The 12,404-nt window shown below is 41.0% G+C and overlaps 1 protein-coding gene across 2 annotated transcripts in view; it reads left to right on the top strand.

Moving 5' to 3' along the window:
• Window positions 1–542: 542 nt before the first annotated feature.
• SLC5A9 (solute carrier family 5 member 9) overlaps window positions 543–12,404 on the top strand; it is a 39,065-nt gene continuing 27,203 nt past the window's right edge. Inside the window, exon 1 of one of the 2 annotated variants that reach the window (XM_060205930.1) lies at window positions 543–728. The gene's annotated coding sequence lies outside the window, so the exon portion shown is untranslated. The remainder of the gene's footprint in view (window positions 729–12,404) is intronic. The other variant, XM_060205931.1, reaches the window with a different exon arrangement.

Genomic DNA, 12,404 nt, shown 5'->3' with positions numbered 1-12,404 from the left:
GGTACTCCCCAGACCCAACCTCCTGTGATCACCATGGGGGTGTTGGCCTACCAGGAGCTCTGGGAAGAGTCATGCAACCTAGTAACCTTATACTTTGTAGTTTATAAAACGTCTTCATATTCACTATTTTATCTCATCCTCCCAACCATTTGTGAGGAGAGTTATTATCTTCATTTTATAAAAGAGAAGCAGGGGGAGAGGGGAACTAATAAATACTATCTGTTGTCACTCTGTGGTGAGTGGAGGTACCCAAATGACTCTGAGGTTCTCTGCCTTGAAATTCTGTGTATTCATTATCAGTGGTGCACAGCACTTCCTGGGTAAGCTGTTTGCCATGAGATTGTGTGACAGCTACATATTGCTCGAGCCATGGCCCACTGCCAAGACTGGTAGACTTTACCTCCAATACCTAATAGACTCCAAACAAGTCTCAGGTTTCTAGTGTCAGCTCCTCCCTATCCTCCTCAGGTCCTGAGAAACCTGTTTGTCCAGGTGTGTGGGGGGTAAGGCCTGCTTCCTGAGCTAGCAGAGCAGGGATCTTCCAGTTCCCACTGAAGGTCCCTGGGGAACCCAGAACTTGGAACCAGTTCTCATGTCCCCCAGACAACTATTGGTTATAAGGACAAGCATTGTCCTTCTGATCTCAGGGTCCAGTGGGCTGGAGTGACGTTTCAGGGTCTCTCCACACCTTGCTCAAGGGAGGAGCCAGAGCCCATCCCATCCTCAAGGTAAGCTGTCAGAGGTCAGGCAGAGCCACACCAGACTGGAGAGCTGCAGTTTGGAAACCAGGATTGAGACAGGAAGCTCTGTTCAAGACAGGCTGTAAATGAAGGGTCAAGCAGGGTGATTTTCTAGTAATTAAGATTTATCACTTCTTTTTTTTTTTTTCTTTTTTACTGTCTCTTCTTCATCCCTGAGTTTCTGTTGTCAGTTTTATCGGGCTCACCCTTCTATATAACAACCCTTCCCTACTGCATATCAGCATTCAGACTCACCACTTTAGGGCACTCTTTCCCACCTTGATCTTTGAGTGGCCGGGCTTGGGGAGCTGCCTTTCTCCAGTCCTGCACAGTGTGGTTCCTATACCAGTAGAACCTCTTCTCTAGGACCATTCTTAACTAACTTCTCTCCCTCAGTACAGAAATCTCTGCTTTCTCCCATTCCAAGGTACCCTCGTTGTATTGTTGAGAATACTGCCTCTGGAGTTGTGCAGTGGGACAGCTCTGACAGAGTCCAGTACAGAGAGCTGCGTGAGTGACTAGAACTAATTCAAAGGAATTGCATTTGGATTGTATTTGAGAGGAGCATCCGTACATGGGAAAATATTATCAGATCACAACAGGATGAAAACTAGAAGTGGGTAGGGGAGGCTTAGAATACAAATAGATCAGAGGAAGTGAGGGAAAGAAGGGTGTCTGAGGAAAAGGGTAGCAGAACAGAGTACTGGAACTAGACTTCAGACTTCAGTGGGGCATTACCCCCAGAAAAGACATGTTTGTGCCTTACTCAGAGCTCCCTTTAAAGAGTTCATTTCTTTTTTTTTTTCTATAATTTTTATTTATAAAAAGGAAACACTGACAAAAACCACAGGACAAGAGAGGTACAACTCCAGACAATTCCCACCACCAGAACTCCATACCCCATCCCCTCCCCTGATAGCTTTCCTACTCTTTATCCCTCTGGGAGTATGGACCCAAGGTCATTATGGGGTGTAGAAGGTGGAAGGTCTGGCTTCTGTAATTGCTTCCCCACTGAACATAGGCATTCACAGGTCAATCCATACTCCCAGCCTGTCTCTCTCTTTCTCTAGATGGGTGAGATTCTGGGGAAGAGGGGCTTCAGGAAACATTGGTTGGATCATCTGCCCAGGGAAGTCTGGGTGGCATCGCAGTAACATCTGGAACCTGGTGACTGAAAGAAAAGTTAATATATAAAGTCAAATATATTGTTGACCAATCATGAACCTAAAGGCTGGATTAGTGCAGATGAAGATTTGGAGGTCTTCATTTTGTAGATAGATAGTAGGCCTATTTTAGGTATATTTCAAAGGGCCATAACTATACTAGTGTTATGTTGTTGTTGTTGCTTTGAGTCTGACATCTGATATACAGATAGACCCAAGTTATTGTCTGGGGAGATGATGTCATGCCTGGGAAAAGGATCAGAAAGCTAGATCAGGGAAGAAAGTAGCTCCCAAATATGGGAAAGGTATATAACTATCACTGACTATAAATCCCATTGATTTGATCTTATCTGGGGCCCATATTCAGCTTAGGAGCCTATGTGACCTCTGCATCCATGCAGATCTGAGCTCACATTCCGTGGTTATGAGTAGGAACATTCCAAGCTGCCCCAATTTGAGAACCCATCTTCCTTAGGTGGAAGATAAGAGTATGTTGTCCAGCCTCCCTTCAGAGGATGAAACATTCTCTACCGTTGTTGATCCATGTTGAGGGCAAGGTCCTATGGGGGCCCACAAAGGGATCTATTGTATTTTTCCTGATAGAGATGACCAGTGACAATGGAGAGAGGGATTTATTCGAGGTCTAGGCCCATCTTGTCTGTTTGGGAATCTCAGGACTCCCTGACTAGAGCCCCAGCTGATGGGGTGGCCTGATAGTGACTTAAGACTCATCATTAAATTATGCCAGTCTCTTGTCCTTATTCAGCTTTTGCAGTCCTTACATTGGTAAGGTTGGTTTTGGAGTGACTGAGGGAAGTATAGTAGGAGGTAGGTGAGGAGGTTATCTACTTTTTTTTTTATTTAAGAAGGGATTAATTAACAAAACCATAGGGTAGTAGGGGTACAATTCCACACAATTCCCACCACCCAATCTCCATTTCCCACCCCCTCCCCTGATAGCTTTCCCATTCTCTATCCCTCTGGGAGCATGGACCCAGGGTCATTGTGGGTTGCAGAAAGTAGAAGGTCTGGCTTCTGTAATTGCTTCCCCGCTGAACATGGACGTTGACTGGTCGGTCCATACTCCCACTCTGCCTCTCTCTTTCCCTAGTAGGGTGTGTCTCTGGGGAAGCTGAGCTCCAGGACACATTGGTGGGGTCTTCAGCCCAGGGAAGCCTGGCAGGCATCCTGATGACATCTGGAACCTGGTGACTGAAAAGAGAGTTAACATACGAAGCCAAACAATTTGTTGAGCAATCATGGATCCCAAGCTTGGAATAGTGGAGAGGAAGTGTTAGGGAGGTACTCACTGCAAACTCTAGTGTACTTCTGCTTTCAGGTATATATTTTGCAGTAGTTTACAGATACGTGTGAACATATGCTCTCTCTCACAGAAACTGGTGTATATCTAGGTTTTGGGACTTTGTTAGAAAGTGAACCACCTGAGATGAAGTTAGATGAAATTAGACCTTTCCTATGAAAGGAAAGGTCTCACCCAAGTAATGAAGTTGAAGGGTTGTCATTCCACATGTGAAGTCTCTGGACACAGTCTGAAGTGAAGCATGTTGAGGTGGCAATCATTGTGTTGGTTAGGTTGTGATTGGCAGATGCAATATGTACACTCCTAGTAAAATGTAGTCAGTCATATACATCACTAGTTAATTAATACGAGAGGGGGAAAATTAATTGTATGTCTCGAAGTTTTTCAAAACACAAACTGAATCTTTTCAATATATAGGCTGTGTAATTGATATGCAGACTCTCTCAAAAGCCTAGACCAAGTAGATCAGAAGCAACCAATAGCACAGCTATATACAAGATACTGGGTACTGTACAGCAAACCCTAACAAAAGGACTTTTCAAAGTTAACCCAATTACCAAAGAATGTGATGATAACATTAATTATTGATTGTCTTTTTAAACCCTAAGACAGCAGGAACCTCACATCTCCACTATAGCCTCTACTTCCCCCAGTCCTGGAACCATTAAATAGAGGTTATCTACTTCTAAGTAGACACTATTTCATTAGGAACTTTATGGTGTCTTTTTAGGTCTTCCTACTTGCTTGATGCATATACTGACTCACTGCAGACTCCAGTGTACTTTTGCTTTCAAGTATACATTTTACCCTAAATTAGGGATACAAGTGAACACATGCCCTATCTCATGGGACCTGGTCTATATATAGGTTTTGGGACTTTGTTAGGAAGTTAAACACCTGAAATGGAATTAGAGAATCCTATGAAAAGAAAGGTCTCATTCCAGTAATGAGACTGAAGGGTTGGCATTCCACGCCTGACGTCTCTGGTCACAGTCTGAAGTGAAGCTTGCTGATGTGGTATGTGTTGCATTTATTAGGTCGAGATCATCAGATGCAATATCATTTGGTATGAATTGAGAGAAGCATGTAGGAAAGTGAGCCCCACTCTAGAGATTCCTGGACTGGGGGAAATATAGGCTCTATAGAGAAAGCAGGAGGTTCCTGCTGTCTTAAGGTTTAAGAAGGCAATAGATAGTTATTGCTGTAATCAAATTATTTGCCAATTGGGTTAACTTTGAATATCATTTTGTTATAATTTGCTGTATCATACACAACATCACCGTAATTTATGTCCTTTGACATAAATTATGTCCTTATGACATTATTTTTATATAGCTGTGTCTTATAGAGTGATGCCACCAGTTGCTTCTGTTCTTCCTGGTCTAAGCTTTTTAGAGAGTCAACATTTGAAAGACTCAGCCTATGGTCTGTGCATTAAAAAGATTAAGACAATCAATTTTTCCCCTCTCATAATAATTAAATAGTGATTTATATTACTATAAGTTAATAGGAGTGTACATAAACACCATTCCCACCACCAAAAGACTGTGTCCTATCCCATCCCCCTATCTCCACCCCCACGCCAGTGAAGCTGAACTACCACCCTCACTCTCAACCCAGAGAATTTTACTTTGGTGTCCTACTCTACACAGTCAAATTCTGCTTTGAGTTTCCCTTTCTGTCTTCTTTCTCAACTTCTGTTGTGGGATCACCACATATTCATCTTTCTTTTTCTGACTTAGCTCACTTAACATAATTCCTTCTCACTCCATTAAGATAGGTCAGAGAAAGTGGGTTCATTGTTCTTAATAGCTGCATAATACTCCATTGTGTTTATATACCACAGCTTTCTCAGCCATTCATCTGTTGTTGGTAACCTGGGTTGCTTCCAGGTATTAGCTATTATGTATTGTGCTGCTATGAACATAGGTGTACACATATCTTTTTGGTTGGGTGTTATGGAGTCTTTGGTGTATGTCCCTAGGAGATGAATTACTGGGTCATATGGAAGGTAGCCTCATGAGAGTTCTCCAGACTGCTCTCCACAGAGGTTGGACCAATTTACATTTTCACCAGCAGTGCAGCCTCTCCCACATTTGTTGCTGCTGTCCTTTTTGATGTATGCCATTCTCATAGGGGTGAGGTGGTATCTCAATGTTGTCTTTCTCTGATACTCAGTGACCTGGAGCAATTTTCCATGTGTTTGTTAGCCTTTTGAATCTCTTCTGTAGTGAATGTTCTGTTTATATCCTCTGCCCATTTTTGGGTGTGGTCATTTACTCTTTTGTTGCTAAGTTTGCAGAGATCTTTGTATATTTTGGTTATTAGCCTCTTGTCTGATGTATTGCATGTGAAGATCTTCTCCCATTCTGTGAGGGATCTCTTGGTTTGTGTGAGGTTTCTTTGGCTGTGCAGAAGCTTTTCAATTTGATATAATCCCAATTGGTTTGTTTTTGTTTTAGTCTTCCTTACAATTGGGTTTGAATCATCAAAGATGTCCTTGAGGTTTAGGTGGGAAAGTGTTCCATCAATGTTTTACTCTAAGTATTTGATAGTTTCTGGTCTAACAAACAGGTCCTTGATCCATTTGGAGTTGACTTTTGTTTCTAGTGAGATAAAGTGGTTCAGTTTCATTCTTCTGCATGTTTCAACCCACTTTTCCTAGTACCATTTATTTAAGAGATACTCCTTCCTCCATTTAGTACTTATCAAAGACTAGATGTCCATAGGTGTGGGGGTTTAGTTCTGGGCTTTCAGTTCTGTTCCACTGCTCTGTATGTCTATTTTTGTTCCAGTACCAGGCTGTTTGGATGATAATAGCCTTATAATATATTTTAAGATCTGGGAGTGTGATGCCTCCATTTCTGTTTCTTTTCCTCCAGATTGTTTTGGCAATGCTAGGTGTTTTCTGGTTCTATATAATTAATTGTAATCTTTGTTCTATTCTCTTAAATAACTTGGTGGAACTTTGGTGGGTATTGCATTAAAATTGTATAGGCTCTGGGGAGAATATTCATTTTCATGATATTATTTCTTCTCATCCATGAGCATGGGATATCTTTCCATTTATCATTTTTCTATTTCCTTGAATATTGACTCATAGTTTTCAGTATATAAGTCTTTCACTATTTTTTTGTTTGTTTTGCCTCCAGGGTTATTGCTGGGGCTCGGTGCCTGCACTATGAATCCACTGCTCCTAGAGGCTATTTTCCCCATTTTGTTGCCCTTGTTGTTGTGCTTATTGTAGCTGTTACTGTTGTCATAGCTATTGTTGTTGTTGGATAGGACAGAGAGATATGGAGAGAGGAGGGTAAGACAGAGAGGAGGAGAGAAAGATAGACACCTACAGACCTGCTTCACCACTTGCAAAGCGACCTCCTGAAGGTGGGGAGCTGGTGGCTCAAACCAGGATATTTAAGCCAGTCCTTGCACTTTGCACCATGTGCACTTAACCTGCTGCGCTACTGCCTGACTCCCCGGTCTTTCACTTCTTTGGTCAGCTTTATTCCTAGGTATTTTATTTATTTTGCTGCAACAGTGAATGGAAGTGATTTTTGGATATCCTCTTCAGATTTAGTGTTTGCATAAAAATGCCACTGGTTTTTGCACATTGATTTTGTAGCCTGACACCTTGCTATATTGCCTATTAACTTCCTGTAGTTTTCTGCTGGATTCTTTAGGTTTCTCCATGTATACTATCATATCATCTGCAAATAGTGAGAGCTTGACTTCTTTTCCAATCTGTATTCCTTTGATTTCTTTCTCTTGCCTGATTGCTATGGCAAGAACTTCCAATACTATGTTGAAGAGTAATGGTGATAGTGGACAGCCCTGTCTAGTTCCCGATCTTAGGGGGAATGCTTTCAGCTTCTGTCCATTGAGTATAATGTTGTCTGTAGGTTTGCTACATATGGACTCCACTAACTTGAGGAATTTCCCATCTATTCCCATTTTTGTAGTGTTTTGAGCATGAATGGATGTTGGATTTTGACAGAGGCTCTCTCTGCATCTATTGAGATAATCAAGAAGTTTTTGGTTTTGCTTTTATTGATGTGGTGAATTACATTTGTTGACTTACATATATTGAACCAGCTTTACTTTCCTTGGATAAATTCTACTTGGTAGTGATGAACAATCTTTTTGATATACTTATGTATCTGTTTGGCCAGGATTTTGTTGAATATTTTGGCATCTATGTTCATCAGAGATATTGGTCAGTAGTTTTCCCTTTTGTTGTGCTCCTACCCTCTTTTGGTATCAGGATGATGTTGGCTTCACAGAAGGTGGAAGGGAGTGTTTCTGTTTCTTCAATCTTGTGGAAGAGCTTTAGAAGTATAGGTATTCGTGGCACAAAGCACAAGGACTGGCATAAGGATCCCAGTTTGAGCCCCTGGCTCCCCCAACTGCAGGGGAGTCACTACACAGGCAGTGAAGCAGGTCTACAGGTGTCTGTCTTTCTCTCTCCCTCTCTGTTTTCCCCTCTTCTCTTCATTTCTCTCTGTCCTAACAACATCATTAATAACAACAACAGTAACTATAACAACAATGGAAAAACAACAAGGGTAACAAAAGGGAAAATGAATAAATTTTTTTTTTAAAAAAAGTATAGGTATTAACTGTTTTCTAAAGATTTTGTAGAAATCATTTGTAAACCCATCTGGTCCAAGACTTTTGTTGTTGGGAAGACTCTTAATAACTGTTTCAATTTCTTTGTCTGTGATTGGTGCATTTAAATTATTTAGTTCCTCCTGTTTCAGTTTTGGAAAGGTATATGTTTCTAGGAATTCTTCCCTTTCTTCCAGATTCTCTAGCTTGAAGGCATATAGTTCTTCATAGAAGTTTCACATGATTTTCTGGATTTCTGTGCTGTCAGTTGTGATATCTCCTCTATCATTTATAATTCTTTTTTTAATATTTATTTTATTTATTTATTCCCTTTTGTTGCCTTTGTTGTTTTATTGTTGTAGTTATTATTGTTGTTGTCATTGTTGGATAGGACAGAGAGAAATGGAGAGAGGAGGGGAAGACAGAGAGGAGGAGAGAAAGATAGACACCTGCAGACCTGCTTCACTGCCTGTGAAGCGACTCCCCTGCAGGTGGGGAGCCGGGGTTTGAACCGGGATTCTTATGCCGGTCCTTGTGCTTTGCGCCACCTGCGCTTAACCCGCTGCGCTACATCCCGACTCCCCTATCATTTATAATTCTATTTATTTGAGTCTTCTCCTTTTTTTATTGAGCCTGACTAAGGGTTTGTCAACTTTGTTTAATTTTTCAAAGAACCAACATTTGATTTCATTGATCTTTTGTAAGGTTCTCTTATTTTGATGTTGTTTATTTCTGCTCTAATTTTAGTGATTTCCATCCATCTGGTTGCTTTAGGGTTCCTTTGTTCCTCTTCCTCTAAGCCCTTAAGGCATGTAGTAAGGTCGTTTATTTGAGCTTTTTCTTGTTCTCTAATGTGTGCTGTATGGCTATGAGTTTCCTTCTCAGTACTGCTGTAGCTGTGTCCCAAATATTTTGGTAGTTTGTATCTCCATTTTCATTTGTTTACAGGTACATTTGAATTTCTTGCTTGAGTGCATCTTTGACCCAGTGGTTATTAAGCACTATGTTGTTGAGTTTCCAAATTTTGTGACTTTTAGTAATTTTCTGTTTGTTGTTGAATGTTAGCTTTACTCCATTGTGGTCTGAGAAGACAACTGGGATGATTTCAATGCTCTTGAATTTGTTGATACTGTCTTTGTGGCCTAATATATGGTCCATCCTTGAGGATGTAATGTGTGGATTTGAAAAGAATGTGTATTCCAGTTTTGGGGGTGAAGAACTGTTGTTTTCAACGAGTTATGTTGTTTTCGCCGGGCTGGCTTCACGGGCAGGTAACAGACGACCAGGGACTCATGGTTGAGCTGTAGGCAGTATCTCTTTATTCATTCAGGACGCAGCACAATCTAAGACGAGCTAAGCTAAACTCAAGGTACCGTAAAACTCACAATGCTGTCTTTATATATATTTGCCAAGTAGGGTGGAAACAGGATGTGACATAGAGAGGGTGGAGAGAAAAGTGACTGGTGAAAATCAGAGTGTGACAAGGAGGGGATCAGGGTGTGACAAGGAGAGGGGGTGGAGCAAAAACATATTATGAAACAGTGGGGATTGAACCAGTGCCCTGGAGGGAGGGTGGTGCTTGTTAACAGCGGTTATGTAAATAGAATGAAGTGGTTATGTAAATAGAATGCAGTGTTAAGCAGGGGGTATTTAAACCAAATGAAACAGAAGGGGTCTCATGCATACCAACAAAGAACTTTGAAAATTTCCAGGAGGTCTAGTCCGTCCATCTCTTTGTTTACTTCTCTTGTTTCTTCGTACATTCTCTGCTTCATTGATCTGTCTAAGTGTGAGAGTGGGGTGTTAAAGTCTCCCACTATTATTGTATTGCTATTGATGTATTTTTGTAGTTCTTTCAGTAGGTATTTGATGTACTTAGATAGATCTTCATTGGGAGCATAGATGTTAATAATTGTTAAATCTTCTTGGTTGATTGATCCTCTAGTTATTATGTAATGGTTTTGCCTATCTTTTATTCCTTTATTTAATTTAAAGTTTATTGTGTCAGATGAGAATGACTGTTCCTTCCTTTTTTTGTTGTTGTCCATTAGCCTGTGTGATAGTTTTCCATCCTTTCACTTTAAGTCTGTGTTTGTTTTGCTGGATCAGGTGGGATTCTTGCAAGCAGCATATGGTTGGGTTGTGTTTTCTGATCCATCCTCACACTCTGTGCCTTTTAATGGGTGAGTTTAAGCCATTGAAATTTATTGATATTATGGATTTAAGGTATTGCAGTACCATTATTCAATAATTTTTTATTTGGTCTGATATATGCTAAGTATTATGGTGATGTTATTGTTTATAGGAGGTCTTTTAGAACCTCTTTCAGTGCAGGCTTGCTGATGGTTGCTTCCTTTGACTGTTGCCTGTCTGAGAAGGTTTTAATCCCTGCATCTAGTTTGAATGAAAGTCTAGCAGGGTATATTATCCTTGGTTGAAATCCTTTTTCATTGAGGGCCCAATAGATATTCCACCATTCTCTTCTGGCTTTTAGAGTTTGAGTGGAGAAGTCTGATGATAGTCTTATGGGTTTTCCCCTGTATGTGACTTTTTGTTTTTCTCTTGCAGCCTTTAGGACCCTTTCTTTATCATTACTTCTTTTCTTTGTAACTATTAAGTGTCTTGGTGTCTTCAGGTCTGGGTTTATTCTGTTTGAGAATCTCTGGGCCTCTTGAATCTTAATGTCCTTTCTGTTGTTTAGGTCTGGTAAGTTTTCTTCTAGGATTTCCTCTAGGATGTTTTCTTCCCCTTCCTCTCTTTATTCCTCTGGTAGGCCAATTATATGAATGTTACTTCTTTTGATATCATCCCATATGTCTAATTAGCGAATTTCTATCCCACTTAAGAAGGAATACAGCTCAGTGTTCTCTTCTCATAGATACAGTACTAGGATTAAAGGGATGAGCAATGTAGCATTGTTCTAGAGTGAGTCAAGTCTGAATCCCAAACCTAAATAACTCATGGTGATGCTACATCACCTGTGCACCTTTGTTTCCTTATCTGCATATAAGAAAATTAATACCAATTCAAAGAGTTCATATAACAAAGGAAATTATATTTGGATTTTTTTTTTAACCAGAGCACTGTCCAGCTCTTGCATATGTTGATGTGGGTGACTGAACTCGAGACTTTGGAACCCTAGGCATGAGAGTTTCTTTGAATAACCATTATGCTATCTACCCCTTTCTAGGAAACAGGACTTGGGAATGCAATGTTAATGCACCTTCTGGTGACTTTTAGCCCTTGCCCCTCATTGTTTTGAGATAAGTGCTCATCAGGAAGGTCACCCTAGAGTATTTTTTCAGGAAGAAACTGCAAGTTGCCAGGGTGAAGTCAGCCAAGATACACAATTGAACCTGCCCAGATTCTGAGGTTATGAGTTCCCAGGGTAAGGAGAAGAGTCACCTGGGCAGCAGTGTATAGTTTTTTCTTCTTCATGGATTCCACAGGGTAGGTTCATGGGGTCCAAAGGTTGAGGGAGCCACTGTATCATCAGCATTTCACACACACAATTTTACCATTAGTGCTTCTTCTTCTTCAGACACTGCCCAAAGTAATGTCAGTCCATTCAAACAAGACCAAGGCTGATTTGTACTCATGGCTCTACCATGTGGTAGGGCACTCAACATGGAGGGGCATATGCCCTGGAACCCTGTAGTCAGGGCAGGGAGCCCAGGTGGGGCCTACGGTACAGGACACACTAAGAGGATACTCAGGCACAAAGTCACCCAGAAACTCACCCAAGGTCACTTTGGAGTTCAGAGAGATGATCAGCAAGACTTGAAGCCAGGATGCCTGGGTTTGGGGGTTGATAGTCTTTCCTGTACTCAGGGTGTTTTGCATATTCTTTTTCTTTTGGACCCTTCATTTATCATTGTACAAGGAAGGAATATAGACCCAGAAGATTCCAGCTTAGCCTTATAACAGGGGATTGGTTCCATACTATTGCTTAGACATTTTTTTTCTTCTATACCCTCAGTTTCCTACATTGTTAAAATAGAAAATAATTCCTGTATGGTTCGGAAGTGGGAGTACGTGATATGGTGGGTGCTTTCCAGGGGGATTAGCAGACGTTACACCTTTACTTCTTTGGCCTTCTTTCCACTGGCTTACGGAAAACCAAGTAGAGGGATGAGGAGACAGAACACTGATTATGCAAAAAACCTTTCATACCTGAGGCTCCAAGGTTCCAAGCTCATTCCTCAACACCACCATAAGCTTGGAGTTCTCTCTCTCTCTCTCTCTCTGTGTGTGTGTGTGTGTGCGTGTGTGTGTGTGTATCGCCATCTCTCTTTCTCTATATCATTCTCCCTAAAATAAAATATTTTTTAGAAAACCAGGTAGAACTAACTGATAAGAATCCTGGACTCCAGACCCCAGCTCCCTCTTTAATCATCAGTGTGGATTCTCTTGCCATTGCCTCAGTTTCCCTTCCATACAACCTTGACCTCTAAAGTCCAAGACTCATGTTTCTACTCATCATCCAAGCATGTGTTGTATGCGTGTGCATGTGTGTATGTGTGCACAGAAGTGCATATGCCTGTGTGTCTGTATGTATTCATGGTGTATGTGCTG

This window comes from Erinaceus europaeus, chromosome 13 (assembly GCF_950295315.1).
Source record: "Erinaceus europaeus chromosome 13, mEriEur2.1, whole genome shotgun sequence".
Lineage (NCBI taxonomy): Eukaryota > Metazoa > Chordata > Mammalia > Eulipotyphla > Erinaceidae > Erinaceus > Erinaceus europaeus.
Note: the sequence above shows the minus strand (reverse complement) of the source record. Positions and strands in the feature narration are given on the sequence as shown.